Source organism: Oncorhynchus masou, chromosome 2 (assembly GCF_036934945.1).
Source record: "Oncorhynchus masou masou isolate Uvic2021 chromosome 2, UVic_Omas_1.1, whole genome shotgun sequence".
In the NCBI taxonomy this organism is placed as follows: domain Eukaryota; kingdom Metazoa; phylum Chordata; class Actinopteri; order Salmoniformes; family Salmonidae; genus Oncorhynchus; species Oncorhynchus masou.
In genome coordinates, this window is record NC_088213.1 from 39961049 (window position 1) to 39980703 (window position 19655).

The following is a 19655-nucleotide window of genomic DNA, read 5'->3' on the forward strand; positions in this document are numbered from 1 at the left end:
GACGTGCCCTGTCCTCTATGATATAACCACAGGGTGAATATCTCCTATGAATCGCTGGGACCTCTGAAAGCCTGGGTTTGCCGTCTTTGGATGAAGAAAAGGAAATTCTTTCACTTTTAATGTGTGCTCTGCTACACAACCAACTCAACCTGGCTAGTCGCTTCATTTCTGTTCTGAGTTCAGGTGTTCTTTTTCACTCCCTCTGTCTGCAGCTACTTGAGCATATTTACTAAGACCCTGCTATCCTAATAGTGCTGTATATCCGAGGTTGACTAGCTACATTTGAGTAGCAGGGAGAGACAAAAACATTCTCAGTACTGACTCCATCTGTTTAATAGCTTGACTTGTGCTTAAGGGTAGATGAGTGCCAGGCAGTCTGACCTGAGGCTTGTTAAGGGAAACTAGACGGGTGGATTGTGTCTCCGTGACACACGGGCACAGACACACCAGTCATCTATAAACTCGCCAGAGAGGGAGACCCCCAAGTCTCTCCAGGCACATTAGGAAACCGCTCAGCAACGTGTTTGCACTTGTGCTACAAATCATGCTATTCCCACATTGCATTGGAGTTGAGTTCTAGCGTAACGGTGTGTGTGTGTGTGTGTGTGTGTGTGTGTGTGTGTAAACAATCTGTATAACCTGCACAGACCCTGGCCCTGCCTGGAGCAAGGCAAAGCCCATGTGAGAGGCTTGTTCTGCAGCACACAGGCTGTCTCGCTCTCTCTCTGTCACTTTCCTCAGACCATCATCCCCACACCTAGTTTCATACATTGGCAAATCCACACACACACACACACACAGCCTTTTACCACAACCTGCCCGACAACACTATGCTAATGTGGTCTACCCCGACAACAGATCGAAGCCATACTACCAGATCTGGGCTTTAGTGTAGCCTTTTTTCATCCCCCCTCCCCCAATCACATGTGCTGTAGAAGCCTCACAGCATAGGGAGTCAGGGCTGACACTTCTTTACCTCAGCCTCACAGCATAGGGAGTCAGGGCTGACACTTCTTTACTTCAGCCTCACAGCATAGGGAGTCAGGGCTGACACTTCTTTACCTCAGCCTCACAGCATAGAGAGTCAGGGCAGACACTTCTTTACCTCAGCCTCACAGCATAGAGAGTCAGGGCAGACACTTCTTTACCTCAGCCTCACAGCATAGAGAGTCAGGGCAGACACTTCTTTACCTCAGCCTCACGGCATAGGGAGTCAGGGCAGACACTTCTTTACCTCAGCCTCACAGCATAGAGAGTCAGGGCAGACACTTCTTTACCTCAGCCTCACAGCATAGAGAGTCAGGGCAGACACTTCTTTACCTCAGCCTCACAGCATAGGGAGTCAGGGCAGACACTTCTTTACCTCAGCCTCACAGCATAGAGAGTCAGGGCAGACACTTCTTTACCTCAGCCTCACAGCATAGAGAGTCAGGGCAGACACTTCTTTACCTCAGCCTCACAGCATAGAGAGTCAGGGCAGACACTTCTTTACCTCAGCCTCACAGCATAGAGAGTCAGGGCAGACACTTCTTTACCTCAGCCTCACAGCATAGGGAGTCAGGGCTGACACTTCTTTACCTCAGCCTCACAGCATAGAGAGTCAGGGCAGACACTTCTTTACCTCAGCCTCACAGCATAGAGAGTCAGGGCTGACACTTCTTTACCTCAGCCTCACAGCATAGAGAGTCAGGGCAGACACTTCTTTACCTCAGCCTCACAGCATAGAGAGTCAGGGCAGACACTTCTTTACCTCAGCCTCACAGCATAGAGAGTCAGGGCAGACACTTCTTTACCTCAGCCTCACAGCATAGAGAGTCAGGGCAGACACTTCTTTACCTCAGCCTCACAGCATAGGGAGTCAGGGCAGACACTTCTTTACCTCAGCCTCACAGCATAGGGAGTCAGGGCAGACACTTCTTTACCTCAGCCTCACAGCATAGGGAGTCAGGGCAGACATTTCTTTACCTCAGCCTCACAGCATAGGGAGTCAGGGCAGACACTTCTTTACCTCAGCCTCACAGCATAGGGAGTCAGGGCAGACACTTCTTTACCTCAGCCTCACAGCATAGGGAGTCAGGGCAGACATTTCTTTACCTCAGCCTCACAGCATAGGGAGTCAGGGCAGACATTTCTTTACCTCAGCCTCACAGAATAGTGAGTCAGGGCAGACACTTCTTTACCTCAACCTCACAGCATAGGGAGTCAGGGCAGACACTTCTTTACCTCAGCCTCACAGCATAGGGAGTCAGGGCAGACATTTATTTACCTCAGCCTCACAGCATAGAGAGTCAGGGCTGACACTTCTTTACCTCAGCCTCACAGAATAGTGAGTCAGGGCAGACACTTCTTTACCTCAACCTCACAGCATAGGGAGTCAGGGCTGACACTTCTTTACCTCAGCCTCACAGCATAGAGAGTCAGGGCAGACACTTCTTTACCTCAGCCTCACAGCATAGGGAGTCAGGGCAGACATTTATTTACCTCAGCCTCACAGCATAGAGAGTCAGGGCAGACACTTCTTTACCTCAACCTCACAGCATAGGGAGTCAGGGCAGACACTTCTTTACCTCAGCCTCACAGCATAGAGAGTCAGGGCAGACACTTCTTTACCTCAGCCTCACAGCATAGGGAGTCAGGGCAGACACTTCTTTACCTCAGCCTCACAGCATAGGGAGTCAGGGCAGACACTTCTTTACCTCAGCCTCACAGCATAGGGAGTCAGGGCAGACATTTATTTACCTCAGGCTCACAGCATAGAGAGTCAGGGCAGACACTTCTTTACCTCAGCCTCACAGCATAGAGAGTCAGGGCAGACATTTCTTTACCTCAGCCTCACAGCATAGAGAGTCAGGGCAGACATTTCTTTACCTCAGACAAAGGGAAACAGATCGAACAGGCCACCGCCAAGTAAGCACTTCTCGGACTGAGACGAGAGCGCTGGAACTGGATCCATTCTGCAGGGTCATGTCACCAGCACACATGGACCAAATGTCCATTCATCTTTAAGTACAGGACACAGGGGGAAAACAATTTTGGTTGAAAATATAATCTTGGGGCAAGTCCCAACACTACATAAAATAATGTCAGGGGTAAATACAGGCTACTTCATATTACAGATCATTCTGATGTTAAATGTTATTGGTGATAGAGAACATTGGTTGCTGACCATTGAAGACCTGGGATGGTATGGTTTATGGTCCACACACGCACAGTGCACGCCACCCAGAGCACTATCGATCGCACCTGGCTCCGACACACTCTCATCGGTGTCATTCAAACCCTCTCAATTTTTAATCACCAGTTCAACACTAGATCCAGTCCCTCCACTGGGCTGCACACACACACACACACACACACACACACACACACACACACACACACACACACACACACACACACACAGTACACTTACTGTAAGCAAGGTTAGACTGCACAACCGACCAGAAAGAACACAACAGGCCCACAGACAGGCTCATACATTAGATCTCATGGCTTTTAGAAAGCCCACCAACTTTCCCCCTTCGGCTTGACCTTGCTCGAGTGATATTCATTACATCATTAAGTTACCTCTTCATTAACTTTTCATTATTTATGGAGGCTTTGGGGAGTGGAGTCTTTATCAAATAGTATCTTTCGTTGAGCGCACTATGTAGAGGACAGCTCCCCCTGAGAACCAGCCCGGTATCTTTCTCTCACTGCCAACAGGAGTATCAGCCATGAGCCCTGTCATCCCATACCTCAAAACTACTGCTCTGATCAGACTGGGGGGCAGCTACCCTGGCTTACAAACAGAGGGCGTGTCCTCTATAAAATAGTCACAGGGATTCTAGCATAGCTTTATAGCCACAGCGTAGAGTCATCAGTTATCTTTCTGTCCCACTCCTATCTTTTCCCCTTCAAACTTCTGTACTATGACCTCTGACTCATCCAAACATCTCTGGATAGAACACATAAACATATTTGTGTTTCTCTAGCCTTTACATGAGCACCATTCTGTTCCCAAGCGTTCGTGGCGATCTGTCATTAGCGATACATCGGCCCGAACGCAGCCACAGATTGCGTTTAAAAAAGTTCTGGCCACCGACCATTTAGCATCACCAGCCAATTATAAATGGCAAATCACAATACGCAGATTTTTATTTCTCCCTCCCCTCCTAACAGCAGACCCTGGCAAGGCTCCACAGCTTCTCTTGAATAATGTGGTGATAGCCCTTTGTGCTAGGAGCTGCCCAGCCATTTGTTATTTCACACAATGAGCTGTGAGAGAGGGAGAGGATTAAGGGGTCTGGATGGCACAGTGACCTGAACACCCCCTGTCCCAAATAGACTACAGTAATGCAGCCCTATACTGTAGCCAGGCGAGAGAGCTGCCTCTCAATCTCCAGACCATCTAAAGATCATTTGTCAATTACAGGAGGCTAATGCATCGGGAGGCGAGAATCCCCACTGAAATAAAAGGGAGGGAAAAAAGTGAGAAGAAAAAAACATCTCTCGAGAAACGCTCACACGCTAATAATATAACTTAGACATGCTGAGAGAGAGCATTATGCGCAAATGGAAATCAAAAAGGAAAAACACAGTGTAATTTAAACTGGGGCAGGAATGGGTTTATCTTACAAATGGTAATCTCTCTCTCTCCCTCTCTCCAAGTAAGAAGACCAGTGCAATATTATCACGGAAAGAGCATTCACTATGAGAGGGGTCTCTGCCCAGTCAAAAGGAGATCTATGTTTTGTGTTGAAAGGGTTAAACAGGTGACACTGAAGTGATGGTTGTGGAAAGCCTATCTGGGGGACGACGAAAGCCAGGATTTTCAAGACACAAAGGTAAAAGTCTCTGAGATGAATCACATCTCCACAATAGTACACCGCCCCCTGGCCTTTAACACATACCTAGTCTGCTACAACACAAGGCACTCCACAGATTAAGAAATCACACCCACTGCCTCAAACAGTGGACATAAACGTAAAACGTACAAAACATTTCCAAAATTTGCCACCAGAACAAACTGCTCTCTCTATAAGAGAGACGTGTCGCGGTAAATAAAACTCAAGGTCGCCGAGCAGTATTCCGGAGATAATGAAATAAACTACTTAAACCTGTGTGTGTTTATCTTCAGTGGAGCTTGAGTTAAAAAATAATAATATGATGTGCAACATTTCAAGGCTTAGCAGAAACCTCAGTGAGACAATGGATGAACGCAAACAAAAACACACACACACACACACACGGCCCAGTCAGTCTGACGTTATCTTGTAAGACTTGTGTTTCCGAGCAGCTGCACTGCTGAAAAGAGGTGTGCTGATATATTCAAATCACTTTTTTTTTATTTTTTTTTTAGCCTGGCTGATTATCGCATCAAATGGGCTGTGGCGTGATTGGTTGTTTTAACCGGGAATTGTTCAGTAGAACAGAATGTTACTGTCCTCCTTTAAGATCTGTGTCCCCTTCCCCACTAGCAGAATAATCACCAGAGGGGAAGGAAATCCAGAATAACTTTTGTTTCACGTCGTTCAGTTGTTGCTTATTTAGTCCTTCTTTGAAGAACGTTTCCTGGTTTGAGAAAGGCTGCGTAAAGGTGGACATATCTGCAATGATTCCTGGTTGTAATTGTCAATTTGAGGATGCAAAGAGTCTGGCTAGCCCAGGTATGACCCCAGCTAGTGTAAGAAGTCTTCTTAACTTAAACGACATCATTGTGTGAGAGAGATCCTATCACTCTCAGCCCCTTTCCAGCTGTCCCGCTTCATTTCCACCCCTCTCCCTTTCCACCTCCTCTTTAAGAGACTAAAACGCTGCACACACTCCACTCCAAGGATTACAGACGCACACTCACTCTCTCAATCCCTCCCGTGTCTTCACCATTCTCCGTCATCCCAAGACATAAGCCATTGGGAATATTGGGGAAGTTGTGCCGAGTTCAGATTGGATCTATGTAGCGATGACAGAATGCATCATCCGACAGCCACGCTAAGCTCCCGCTGAAATAGTTGTGTGCCGCACGGCATTACTGTCACGAGACGGAGCGCACTACTCTGCTTCTCCCCTGTTAGGCAGCGCCTTCAGGGAATACCCCTGAGACACCTAGGGCAGGCCCTACCGAAGAGCTGAGTCCTACACCACAGCCACACAGTCACAGCGACACAACAGCAACCAGAGAGAGAGAGAGCGAGAGAGAGAGAGCGAGAGCGAGAGAGCGAGAGAGCGAGAGAAAGAGAGAAAGAGAGAAAGAGAGAAAGAGAAAGAGAAAGAGAGGGAGAGAGAAAGAGAAAGAGAGGGAGAGAGAGAGAGAGAGAGAGAGAGAGAGAGAGAGAATGAGCGAAAGAGAGAGAGAATGAGCGAATGAGAGAAAGAGAGAGTGTGAGAGAGAAAGAGAGAGAGAGAGAGAATGAGTGAATGAGAGAAAGAGAGAGAGAATGAGCGAATGAGAGAAAGAGAGAGTGTGAGAGAGAAAGAGAGAAAGCGAGAGAAAGAGAAAGAGAGAGAGAGAGAGAGAGAGAGCGAGAGCCTTCTCAAGAGCGGGAAATTCCTCCTCATCTCATAGGCAATTGGATTAGTTAATGATAACACATCACCTCAACACTCCAGCTCCGTTCTTCATTACTTCACACCCTACAGCTAGAGCTCATGCATCATGCATGTGGTGTCTTAAGTTGCGGGCTACATCTAAGTCTATGTTAGCAGACTGTATACGTCAGCAACATGTGCATGTACCTGTTCTGTACACGACGGGATGTGGGTGTGGGATAAATCAATATGGTATTGAGTTGAACTTAACTATGTCCTAGGACCTCACACATGCCTTACACAATCCTGTAATCACAGACTGCAGCCTTAACTGTCAGAGAGGGATCCCTGCCAGACCCTAGAGATGAGTTGTCACATGCGCTCCATCACAGAGTGCCTTTATTAGCCGAGGCGTGGGTCTTACCCTCACTGTCATCTTCAAATATGGCGAACACCTGCTCATGGGCGCGCAACACAATCACACAGAGCCTGCGAAGAATTAATTTAGAGTTTGGGTAATTGCAACAAAAATATGAAATCTGGACGTGTCACATCCATTTCTCAGGCCCCAACTGAGAGTAATTTGAAACAGCTTCCCATCGATGGACTTTTCATCTTTTTTTTCTCCCTGAAAGCCGTGCAGTTTCTTTTATAACACACAGATATCCAGACGGTTATTTGCTTAAGAGGGACAACTGACAGAAATTCTTTATGCTTCTACCCCCCCCCCCCCTTCCCCCCTCATACCGCTCTCGCCTCAAATTCCACATGTCTAAGATATATGATGGTTTCGGTGCCAGCATCTATGCCGCCAATAATATAAATTAGCAGTGCAATAAGATTTGCAACGCTGCCACAATCAGCCCTGAATGCATGAGCAAATCAGCCGCCTTCTCTCACCCACCCATGCCAGTGTTGCTTTTTACTCAGTCACATAATGATCCCTCTATCCGTCTAGCTCTGAGACTCAAGCACTGCTAATAATTCATGCCACTTTTTATATGCCATTGTGCCTGTTGATGTTCCTCATCACTGAACCCTGCATGACTGGTGCCACAATTACGTGTGTGTGTGTGTGTGTGTGTGTGTGTGTGTGTGTGTGTGTGTATGTCCATGTATGTGTCTGGTGCGCGCTCTGATCGAGATTAGTTTGAATGGTTAGGAGGGAACAGATGTCAGCGCATGTCGACTGCCAGGAAGACTGAACAAAGCCAATCACTTTCATTCCCTTCCCGTCCAAATGCAGTATAAGAGGGGACCTGGAAAACAACCCATGGCATTAACTGTGAGCGTGCCATCCCATGCCATCCCCTTCCATTTCGCACCGTGTATAAACCAGCACATGCTGCCCGCCTGCCTGGCACACAGAGGGACACCTTCCATCTCATTCAGGATAAATCGCTTACATGATTAGAGACGCGGAGGAGTGTAGAGGCAAGATACAAAATGGCGTCAGAATAGGATCTACCCTCAATGATAGCTTAGCCATTCATGAGATAAGCATCGCAAGGCATTTAGCGCTGGAACCTAAACCCAAACAGGTCATTTTTCACACGTAAGAAATGATCATCTCCAAACGCAAACTATCTCTGGACATAACGATCGGTTTCCGTGTGTTGTTTGATTCCCGGCTGCTACGCCGAGTAATGTCCCCGTGTTTGACAAAATCTATTTACCAGAATCACTATCAACGCGCACACAGGCATACACACGCACGGTGGGCTTTTTCACACGCTCGGATAGGAGTGTAAATCTAATTCAGGTGACAAACAAGCGTCTTAATTATTTTGGAAAATGTAGTCATGCGGAAAATCATATTCACCAGACGATAATGAAGAGGAAACTGAGGAGGGCAACAGAAGTGGATCTATGCCAGGCTGTTTGACCTCTGACCCACGCGGCACTACACAGACCCGGAGGGAAAGACAAGTGGAAACAATAGCACCCGCACTTATTGGGGGAAATTGGGATACTGCGTAATCGGTCGATAATCCAATGTTCTTGGTAATCAGCTTCAGACTGCCTTTGATAAGGACAAAAGTAATACGTTAGACCATTAACAGACGTTCTGTGACGGACATCTCATGGAACGTACCAAGATAGTAACTGTTTTTCCCGACAACTGGAGTGGCATTCTTGCTATTATTTTACTTAGGCTCATGACACTATGGCTTACAGGGCTTTTTGAGTCTTCTGAAATGTTTCCCCTTGGACAGGTTTCTGAATGCTTATCATGATATTGATTATGACACTTCTGCATCAAAGGAGCCTCTACAAACAGGCGCCTGTGCTTCATTAAATTCTATCAGACCAACAGCCAGTGTATCATAAAAGATTTGGCCCTCGCCGCGTTAACCCCTCGCCGCGTTAACCCCTCGCCGCGTTAACCCCTCGCCGCGTTAACCCCTCGCCGCGTTAACCCCTCGCCGCGTTAACCCCTCGCCGCGTTAACCCCTTACTGCGTTAACCCCTCACCGCGTTAACTCCTTACTGCTTTAACCCCTTACCGCGTTAACCCCTCACCGTGTTAACCCCTTACTGCGTTAACCCCTCACCGCGTTAACACCTTACCCTACATTGGAAGAGAGAGAGAGAGAGCTCTCGTTACCAGGGCCACCAAAGCATCATGGGAGCTTGTGCCATGCGCACTTGCAATACCTCTGCTCTGTTTCTTCTGTCCTTTCTTCCCAGACCCTAGCCTGCTGTGGACAACTGGGTCTTAAATGTGAAGGACTGATCGGTGTAGCAGTCCAAGACGGACATGGGGTTAAAGTGACTGGCGAGAGTATCAACTCTCAGAACCACCCCCCAGTTTTGAAAAGAGTTCTGCCAAGTTGACTGTCGCAGATCCAACGGATGTGTGTGTGTGTGTGTGTGTGTGTGTGTGTGTGTGTGTGTGTGTGTGTGTGTGTGTGTGTGTGTTTTGTGTTTTATGGTGAGAACAATAACGGGTAAATCTTCTCCTCGTGCAGAGCGAGGTAACCCCTAGCGTCACGTGACCGTCACAGTGAGTGAGAGACAGAGCCTTGGAGATGTGGTGTGGGGAATCCGGCGACCTTTCCCCACTCGGCTGCATTGTAAACCACACTCTATTTCCCATCCTACTTTAACAGCCTGTGAGTGGTGTGTAACCCCGAGGTTAAAGAGCAATCTGTAACCAATTAACCATTTGACTAGCAAAGCCTGCATTCCGTGAATGGGAGGAATGCACAGAGCAGTGGAAAACCTCTGACTGGATGCAGGCGTGTTGGTGGTGGCGACAACTGAGCGAGGGGTTACGAGTGAAGGGGGAGCGGGGATGATGGGGTAAAAGCCTTCCATGGTGACACTGGGATCCAACACTACCTGGTAAAAATGTCAAACCTGACCACGATTTACGGGGTCTTGTGGTGTGGCCCTAGTAACGAGCCCCAGGCTTGGTACACGATGCCTCCCTCCAACAGGAGAGAGATACATAAAAGGGAGGGAGAGAGAGAGAGAGAGTGGGAAGGAGGGAGAGAGTGGAGACAGCGAAAGGGAGCAGAAAGAGCGACGGAAGGAGAGGAGTCTTGGGGGCCGGCTCCCTCCTCTCCATCCATCAGTGTATCTGCAGCAGGATCAGGGCCGTGTAATGAGCCGTGGGCCCCCTTACACGTGTTGACGTGCCGCAAAATAAGATCTATTTACCTACACGGCCGCTAGCGACTGGAGGGGAACGCACGTTCCGCCCGCTGCCCCACCCCCCAATCTCGGAGGTGAACCCACCCTCTCGAAAAACTCGGAGCTCTGTCTGCTCTGCCTCTGTGGTCAGCCCATCTATCTCTGGGGAGGGGGGGGGCAGTCAGAGGAGGAGGAGCAGAGGGGTGATCCTCTTACACAGACAGAAGCAATTGAGCCCTAGTGTCACATGACTTCAAGGCATCGCTGTCAAAGGGGACTGAAACAGTCAAGGAAGTGACCCCGTAAATGTTGCACTTGACCGTGCGGTTCGATTGGACAGGATGTGACTTTCATGAGTAGAACATTATAAACTTTTCTGCTTGATTTGCGTGGATATAATTTAAAAAACATCCGCTAAATTAGTATTACAATTGACAATGGTTTTGGATAGATGATCCATTTTTGACAGTTTACTGAGAGAGCTGATCAACCACAAAGATCTGATAAGACAACAACTGTAAATGAAGAAAATCAAAGCTCATATCCATAATGTACCATATCTAACCAAGCTATTTTCTCTTCATTTGCCTTCCTGTCCACTGTCCAGCCATTTTCACACCACCCGAAAGAACTAACGATGCATTTAAAGGGAGAATTAGCAGGAGATCAGAGGGGAAACGGCCTTTTCACGAGTGTACAGCGGGCCAGAGAGCTCAGCACACAGCCCTGCGTCATAGTGTTCATACTGTACCTACGTGGGAATACGCATCGTAAAAGACAACACCGATTCCACACAGCGTCCTCAGAAAACAAAAGAGAAAGAGCAATAGAAAGGACATAGAGAGAGAGGACACACAGAGAGAGAGAGAGAGAGAGAGAGAGAGAGAGAGAGAGAGAAAGAGAAAGGACAGAGTGAGAAAGAGATAGAAAGAAAGGACAGAGAGAGAAAGAACAGAGAAAGAGAGAGAGAGAGAGAGAGAGAGAGAGAGAGAGAAAGGACAGAGAGAGAAAGAGAGAGAGAGAGAAGGACAGAGAGAGAAAGAGAAAGGACAGAGGGAAAAAGAGCGATAGAAAGGACAGAGAGAGAAAGAGAGAGAGAGAGAGAGAAAGGACAGAGAGAAAGAGAAAGAGAGAGAAAGGACAGAGAGAGAAAGAGCAATAGAAAGGACACAGAGAGAGAAAGAGCGAAAGACAGAGAGAAAGAACAGAGAGAGAAAGAGAGATAGAAAGATCAGAGTGAGAGATAGAGAGAGAGCAAGGACAAAGACAGAGAAAGGACAGAGAGAGATAAAGAGAGATAGAAAGGACAGAGAAAAAAGAGAGAGCAACAACAGAGCAAAGGGACAGAGAGATAGAAAGAGAGATATAAAGGACAGAGAGAGATAAAGATAGAAAGGACAGAGAGAGAGATAAAGATAGAAAGATAGGACAGAGAGAGATATAAAGAGAGAGAGAGAAAGGACCGAGAGATAAAGAGAGAGCAAGAACAGAGAGAAAGGACAGAGAGAGAGAAAAAGATAGGACAGAGAGAGAGATAAAGATAGAAAGAAAGGACCGAGAGAAAGAGAGAGAGCAAGAACAGAGATAAAGGACAGAGATAGAAAGAGAGCTAGAAAGGACAGAGAGCGAGATAAAGATAGAAAGATAGGACAGAGAGAGATATAAAGAGAGATATAAAGATACATTGGGGAAAACAAGTACAGTGCCTTGCGAAAGTATTCGGCCCCCTTGAACTTTGCGACCTTTTGCCACATTTTAGGGCTTCAAACATCAAGATCTAAAACTGTATTTTTTGTGAAGAACCAACAACAAGTGGGACACAATCATGAAGTGGAACGACATTTATTGGATATTTCAAACTTTTTTAACAAATCAAAAACTGAAAAATTGGGCGTGCAAAATTATTCAGCCCCTTTACTTTCAGTGCAGCAAACTCTCTCCAGAAGTTCAGTGAGGATCTCTGAATGATCCAATGTTGACCTAAATGACTAATGATGATAAATACAATCCACCTGTGTGTAATCAAGTCTCCGTATAAATGCACCTGCACTGTGATAGGATTTGGATACAAAAAGATTTCCCAAGCTTTAAACATCCCAAGGAGCACTGTGCAAGCGATAATATTGAAATGGAAGGAGTATCAGACCACTGCAAATCTACCAAGACCTGGCCGTCCCTCTAAACTTTCAACTCATACAAGGAGAAGACTGATCAGAGATGCAGCCAAGAGGCCCATGATCACTCTGGATGAATTGCAGAGATCTACAGCTGAGGTGGGAGACTCTGTCAATAGGACAACAAAAGACCTGAGACTGGGATGGAGATTTGTCTTCCAACAAGACAATGATCCAAAACATAAAGCAAAATCTACAATGGAATGGTTCAAAAATAAACATATCCAGGTGTTAGAATGGCCAAGTCAAAGTCCAGACCAGAATCCAATCGAGAATCTGTGGAAAGAACTGAAAACTGCTGTTCACAAATGCTCTCCATCCAACCTCACTGAGCTCGAGCTGTTTTGCAAGGAGGAATGGGAAAAAGTTCGGTCTCTCGATGTGCAAAACTGATAAAGACATACCCCAAGCGACTTACAGCTGTAATCGCAGCAAAAGGTGGCGCTACAAAGTATTAACTTAAGGGGGCTGAATAATTTTGCACGCCCAATTGTTCAGTTTTTGATTTGTTAAAAAAGTTTGAAATATCCAATAAATGTCGTTCCACTTCATGATTGTGTCCCACTTGTTGATGATTCTCCACAAAAAAATACAGTTTTATATCTTTATGTTTGAAGCCTGAAATGTGGCAAAAGGTCGCAAAGTTCAAGGGGGCTGAATACTTTCGCAAGGCACTGTATTTGATACACTGCTGATTTTGTAGGTTTTCCTACTTACAAAGCATTTAGAGGTCTGTAATTTTTATCATAGGTACACTTCAACTGTGAGAGACGGAATCTAAAACAAAAATTCAGAAAATCACATTATATGATTTGTAAGTAATTCATTTGCCTTTGATTGATAAAGGACAGAGAGAGAGAAAGGACAGAGAGAGAAAGATTGATAGAAAGGACAGAGAGATAAAGATTGATAGAAAGGACAGGGAGAGAAATAGTGATAGAAAGGACAGAGAGAGAGAAAGGACAGAGAGAGAGAAATTGACAAAAAGGACAGAGAGAGAGAGAAAGATTGATAGAAAGGACAGAGAGAGATATAAAGAGAGAGCAAAGACAGAGAGAGATAAATATTGATAGAAATTACAGAGAGAAAAAGATTAATAGAAAGGACAGAGAGAGATAAAGAGAGAGAGCAAGGACAGAGAGAGATAGAAAGATTGATAGAAAGGACAGAGAGAGATAAAGAGATATAGAAAGGACAGAGAGAGAGAGATAAAGAGATAGAAAGGACAGAGAGATAAAGATTGATAGAAAGTACAGAGAGAGAAAGATTGATAGAAAGGACAGAGATATAAAGAGAGATAGAAAGGACAGAGATATAAAGATTGATAGAAAGGACAGAGAGAGATAGAAAGATTGATAGAAAGGACAGAGAGAGATAAAGAGAGATATAAAGGACAGAGAGAGAAAGATTGATAGAAAGGACAGAGATATATATAAAGAGAGATAGAAAGAACAGAGAGAGATAGAAAGAGATATAGAAAGGACAGAGAGAGATAGAAAGATTGATAGAAAGGACAGAGAGAGATAGAAAGAGAGATAGAAAGGACACAGAGAGAGATAAAGATTGATAGACAGGACAGAGAGAGATATAAAGAGAGATAGAAAGGACAGAGAGAGATAAAGATTGATAGAAAGGACAGAGAGAGATATAAAGATTGATAGAAAGGACAGAGAGATATAAAGAGAGAGCAAGGACAGAGAGAGATAGAAAGGACAGAGCGAGATAGAAAGATTGATAGAAAGGACAGAGATATATAGAAAGAGAGATAGACAGGACAGAGAGAGAGATAAAGAGAGCGAGCAAGGACAGAGAGAGATAAAGATTGATAGAAAGGACAGAGAGAGAGATAGAAATAGAGATAGAAAGGACAGAGAGAAATAAAGAGAGATAGAAAGGACAGAGAGAGAAATAAAGAGAGCGAGCAAGGACAGAGAGAGATAAAGAGAGATAGACAGGACAGAGAGAGAAATAAAGAGAGCGAGCAAGGACAGAGAGAGAGAAAGAGTGAGAGCTGTGCTGTGCTGTTGGGCGAAAGAGAATGCGACTAATAATGAGACATCTATTTTACCCACCAGCCCTCTGTGTGCAGCGCCTCGATGATACGCCTGTTTTCCTCCGGCCCCCATTATCAGTGCACTTGAACCCGGGATAACAATGAGTTCATAGAGATTGAGAAGTGCCGGGGCCTTAATTGTATGTATTTAGTCACGCAAACCGAGGCAATGGCCTGAGAATGGCTAGTTAGCCAATGACATCATTTAGCTTCAGAGTCGACTCAATGGGGCTGGAGAAAATGTGCACTGTTGCCACGTCCACCCAGCCAGGCTCTGCTCACTGTGTCAAAGAACTGTCTGTCTCATATCTACAGTGCTATCGACCCTCTGCAGTACAGGACATATTTGGTGTTTTCAGAACCAGTAGGTCTCCCAAGATCCCTCCGGCGGTGTCTCCGTCTTCATTGTCAACACCTTCTTCTTTAAAGAGAAGATGCTTTGAGAACTATGCCAGTTGTGTTTTCTTTTTTTTTTTTTTTGCGTGGCGTGCGTGTGTTTGTGTGGCGTGTGTGTGCGCGCGTCCTTTGTCAATCAACGGTGGATGTTTTTGGCGGCACAGAGCCGATGATCGCATCATGATGTTATTGTGCCTGACTTGCTCGGCACAAAGAGGGAAGGGAGCGTGTTCTCAAGCAGGGATGTCAGCACTTGAAAAATCAATCACCATCTGGGCTCATTTCATACGAGAGAGAGAGAGAGAGAGAGAGAGAGAGAGAGAGAGAGAGAGAGAGAGAGAGAGAGAGAGAGAGAGAGGGAGGAACAACCAACAGCTCCCGTTTGGCCAGAAACAACAGGCCCAAACCTAAGAAAAGCATTATGGCAACATCGGGGCCACAGCAATGAGGCGGCACTGTGCGAAAAGCAGCTCGGCATTAGCTGAGCGCAAGGTCACAGAAAGCAAAACACGGATAAGAGTAGAGGGAGCACAGATTCACCTGCTTGGCACCACAGGTCAGTGAGTTTCTTTCAAAGAGCTCACCTCTGTTTATTCCTTGTCATTCCAACGACAAGCTCCATGGTTGTATCGGCGCTTCATAGGTAATTGATCTTGGAATGTATGTCACCAAATCAGCGCTGAAACACTAAAGCTCCACATTTTGGAGAAGACTGGGTGGGTGGGGGTGGGTGGGTGGGGGGATGATTTCTGCTGCAGCGTTGCCTCCTTTCAGTGGCACAGCTGTGTGAAAAATACCAGTTAGAAAAGATGCTGAGGCAGCAAAAGCATTTAATAGTCAACAAACAGTTATCTAAGCCCATGTCCAACAACTAGACACCGCCATAATGTGACCTACATACTAAGTGAATAAGATTTTCTTTTACATCAGGGAGGGGGGCGAACAGAACAGAGCTCATTCAGCTGACAGTAATTAAATAGCAAGGATTCCTTTTCACTGGTCTTTCGCCTCTCTCCCAGCTAAGAAAGTATAATGTAACAGAACATATTGTGCCATATTAAGTATTCTACTCTTTTTTTGTGTGTTGTTCTCGGTTCTTTGGGATTTAATGGAATGACAAGTCAGGGGAGGGTTAGTTTGAATTTTTCCAAGGACGTGGGATGGATTCTAACACTATTCCATTCTTGCCTAAGCTGGGGGATGAACCCGCTGACCTGGAGCCAGCGTGCCACATTGGAAGAACAAAAAAAAATGTCATATGTAAGTCAGAGGGGAATGAGTTCAGACGGACCCGTGGACCACTAGTCCGTTCACACACACAATACACACACACGCACATCCATAGCCATCCACATCCATCCCCAGCCTTCCGCCTGCATGCCCACCTCCCTTGAAGATGAATGTGAGAGTGAAACCCAAACCAGCCATGCTCTCAGATCAGGTCGGTCCGTTCCAGACAAAAAACCGCAGAAGGATGATAAAAGAGGGGGAGCGGGCGAAACAGGTGATACGCCGGCCGCCAGAACAAAGCAGGTGTCCGTATTAATGCACCATCGAGCACTTGGAAGCCTGCACCTCAATACAGGAGGAGGAGGAGGAGGAGGAGGGGCAGGACGGGAAGGGCGAGGACAGTGAAAGAGCAAAGTCAGTAGAAGAAAACTTTTCAACCAATTGGAACAAGGAGAAAACAAGTCAATGGGTGACATCACCATAAACCTCCCATTAGGAGGAATCATCAGTGGAGCTCTTCATTCTGTCTGTGACCAACAGGTCATCGGTTTGAATTGGCTTTATTTCTTAAAAACAGACAGATATATATATATATATACACTCCTTTTATCACTCCGGAGTTCCGAAGATCAGGACGAAGTCAGGACAAAACGACACGTCGGACGTTAGACAATGTAAAGGGCAGTGGAGAACGCCGGGTGACCTAATGAAACGACAAAGGAAGCGATCGAGTTAGTAAGGGCCACAGCATTGGCCACCCCATGGAGGAGCCTCACATTCGTTAAATAACCGCTGATGAGTCACTGTGGCATTTGCGTTCCTCAAGTCCTGAAACAGGATTGGGTTTGGGTTTTCATGAGACAACAACGGGCAAAAAGGCAATGAAGAAAAGAGGGGGGGGGGAGAAGAACGAGAGAGGCAGAAAGAAAAAATACATTTTGGCGGATCAATTACCACACCTCGGGGGCGTCTTAATTGAATTCTCCTCTACAGCTGCCACATATTCCTCTGGTTGTAGGTGTCTACGGCATTTGCATAAACGTGCCTCCAATTTGATGCCGAAAAAAAAAAGAGGTCGCGAAGCACCCAGAACAACAAAAACATCCAACCAGTAAAGAACAACGGCTGTTTAAATAGGGATAAGGTGGATTCTAGGAGTCAACCTGGGATGTGTTATTGAGAAGTGCATTACAAAAAGATCCTTCTATCCACACAGCACCCCCCATTGTGTGGTTTTGGAAAAACACTGATAAAAAACAAGGTTAAAGAATCCACTGTGCGATTTAACATGCTCCATCATTCCATCATACCAGATACTCCACAGCTGTCTCTCTTCTTGTTGTTCTCCTTCGGTGTAGCAACGTCTCAGCGTCCTGGGTGTCTAACTCACATCAGGTTCTCTGTCCCATGAGAGTTCTCTTTTTTTTTTTACAAGCCCTGTTTCATCACAACGCTGCTATTTTTAGGCCCCGAATTTGAAATCTGGTCACAGAAATCAGGCTCCATTCAGGAGAGGGCCTTTGTAGAACTTAAATACACCCCAATGTGTCCTTCAACAAAGACCTCTCCTTTTTACTCTCCCTTTAATGCTTTAAGTTTAGGATTGTTAGTTGGTTCTGTGGGTGGGTTTTCTCTCTTTTTTAGGCATTAGACCGGCTAGCTATTCAACGCCACAGTGTCTATAAAAATTCATCAGGATTAAAATGACCTCAGACGCAATGAAAGTTCCTAAAGTACACAATGGGGACTGTGTCTTTTTGACACGTTCTCCAGTCCTTGGGAACAGTATTGTTTCCTGACAAAGTGTCCCTGCCTTGACAATGAGCACCTTTCAGCCCCACACAGGGTCTGCCTTTAGAGCCGGCGAGGGAGACGTATTTCACATATCAATCAAAGAGGAGAGAAAGACCCTGGTCGGGGTAAAAGTGGCCCTTCAGAAAACCTGAACAGATCAAAATGGAGTAAATGCTATTTCCCTCTTATTGTGGCCCTCCAGCTGTGTTTTATCAGATGAGGGAAGTATGTAAGTGAAAGGGAGCCCTCATTCTTAATCGTGTTTCTCTTCCCATTGCAGTAAGGGAGAACGGGGCGTGACAGGGAGAATGAAACACATCTCATCAGGTCGTGATTCCTGGGGCGACCTATATCTTTAGTTCAGTGTATCACAAATATAGGAACACTTTGTTTTTTACATTCACATTTGAGTCATTTAAGCAGAAGCTCTTATCCAGAACCGCTTACAGTAGTGAGTACAAACACATTTGTCATACTGGTCTCCCACGGGAATCAAACCCGCAACCCTGGAGTTGCAAGTGCCAAGCTCTACCAACTGAGCCACGCGGATTATACAAGTGTAATTACATAAGCGTGGCTAGAACACGATGTCAGCAAGACCATCTGTGATGAGTATGTGTATACTGTACTGTACAGTATGCGTGTGTACATATATATATATATATATACATATACATATACATATACATATACATATATGTATATATATATATATACATATATGGGTTCCTATATTTGTATATATATATATGTATATATATATATTACTTTGTGTGCACGTACGTGCATGTGTGTTCTTTACACACCCAGTGCAGTTAGTTGGTGTAATGAGCACATGGTGTGTACATCAGGCCATCATTGCCACCCACTGAGCCAGCCAGTCGCGCCACCGTCGCTAATCATGCTAAAAAATGAATTGCGTATCTGTGTTGGTAATTCCAAACGGCATTTGACTACCTCCGCCTAGATTTATGATACACATATAAATATAGTATTTCTGGACAGGTGGATTAATAGGTTTCCTTAAAGGGCTTCTTTATAGGTCAGTGCCTGCGTGTAACCCCCCCCCCCCCCCCCCCCAAAAAAAAAGAATCTCATCTGCGCCTCAATTCATTACAGCACAGGAGGAGAGGAACACAGAAGGGGCGAGAGCACAGAGCTGAGAAAATGATGCCTCTAGTGAGTGAACTGTGAACATGCACGCACACTGCTGTACGCGTTGATGTGTGTAAATCTGTGTCATCGTGTTGATGGGCCTCTGCAAGTAGTAGTATGAAATTGCATTAGTAGTTACTGTATTTGTTCAACCTACAGCGTGAGTGGTATTTTGAAATGGGGATGTTCTGAATTTGTAGAATTGGGGACATGCCACCCTTGGACACAGACTTATCTTAAACCTAATTAGATCATGATAATAGCTTTAGGGCCTCGGTGATAAATGGTTGGCCTGTGGATCGCAACCTTTCTTCAGTTCCAGGTTGTGCACATTGTGCGTATACAGTAGTTCAGCGTTAGATTTTGCAAAACAGACAGAGCCTAAATGTTAGTAAGGTTAGATTTGTGTTTGATTAAAAGTAAAGGCTTTGTATGGGTCTAACAATGATCTCATCATTTACCCGTTGTTTTCGTGTTGGCACGTCTGCTGGCATTTCACTGCCATCCGCAAAGTGCACGCCACCCCTCCCAGTGTCGTCTCCTATGACATAAGAGATTCATAAACACCCTGAAACCCTGGAGGGCAAACCCGATTCACTGTGTATTAGTGATGGGTCATTCCCTCTTTTCACTCTCCTCCAAAGCCATGGCTTCTCTTCTGAGCCTCTGTCCTGTAGTGTTAGCCAGCCTGCCCAGCGTTTTCCCGA

The 19655-nt window shown here is 45.7% G+C and overlaps 1 protein-coding gene across 4 annotated transcripts in view; it reads right to left on the reverse strand.

The window, feature by feature from the left end:
• LOC135504769 (zinc finger protein 536-like) overlaps positions 1 to 19655 on the reverse strand; it is a 210389-nt gene that overhangs the window by 156989 nt on the left and 33745 nt on the right. The gene's annotated exons all lie outside the window — the stretch shown is intronic.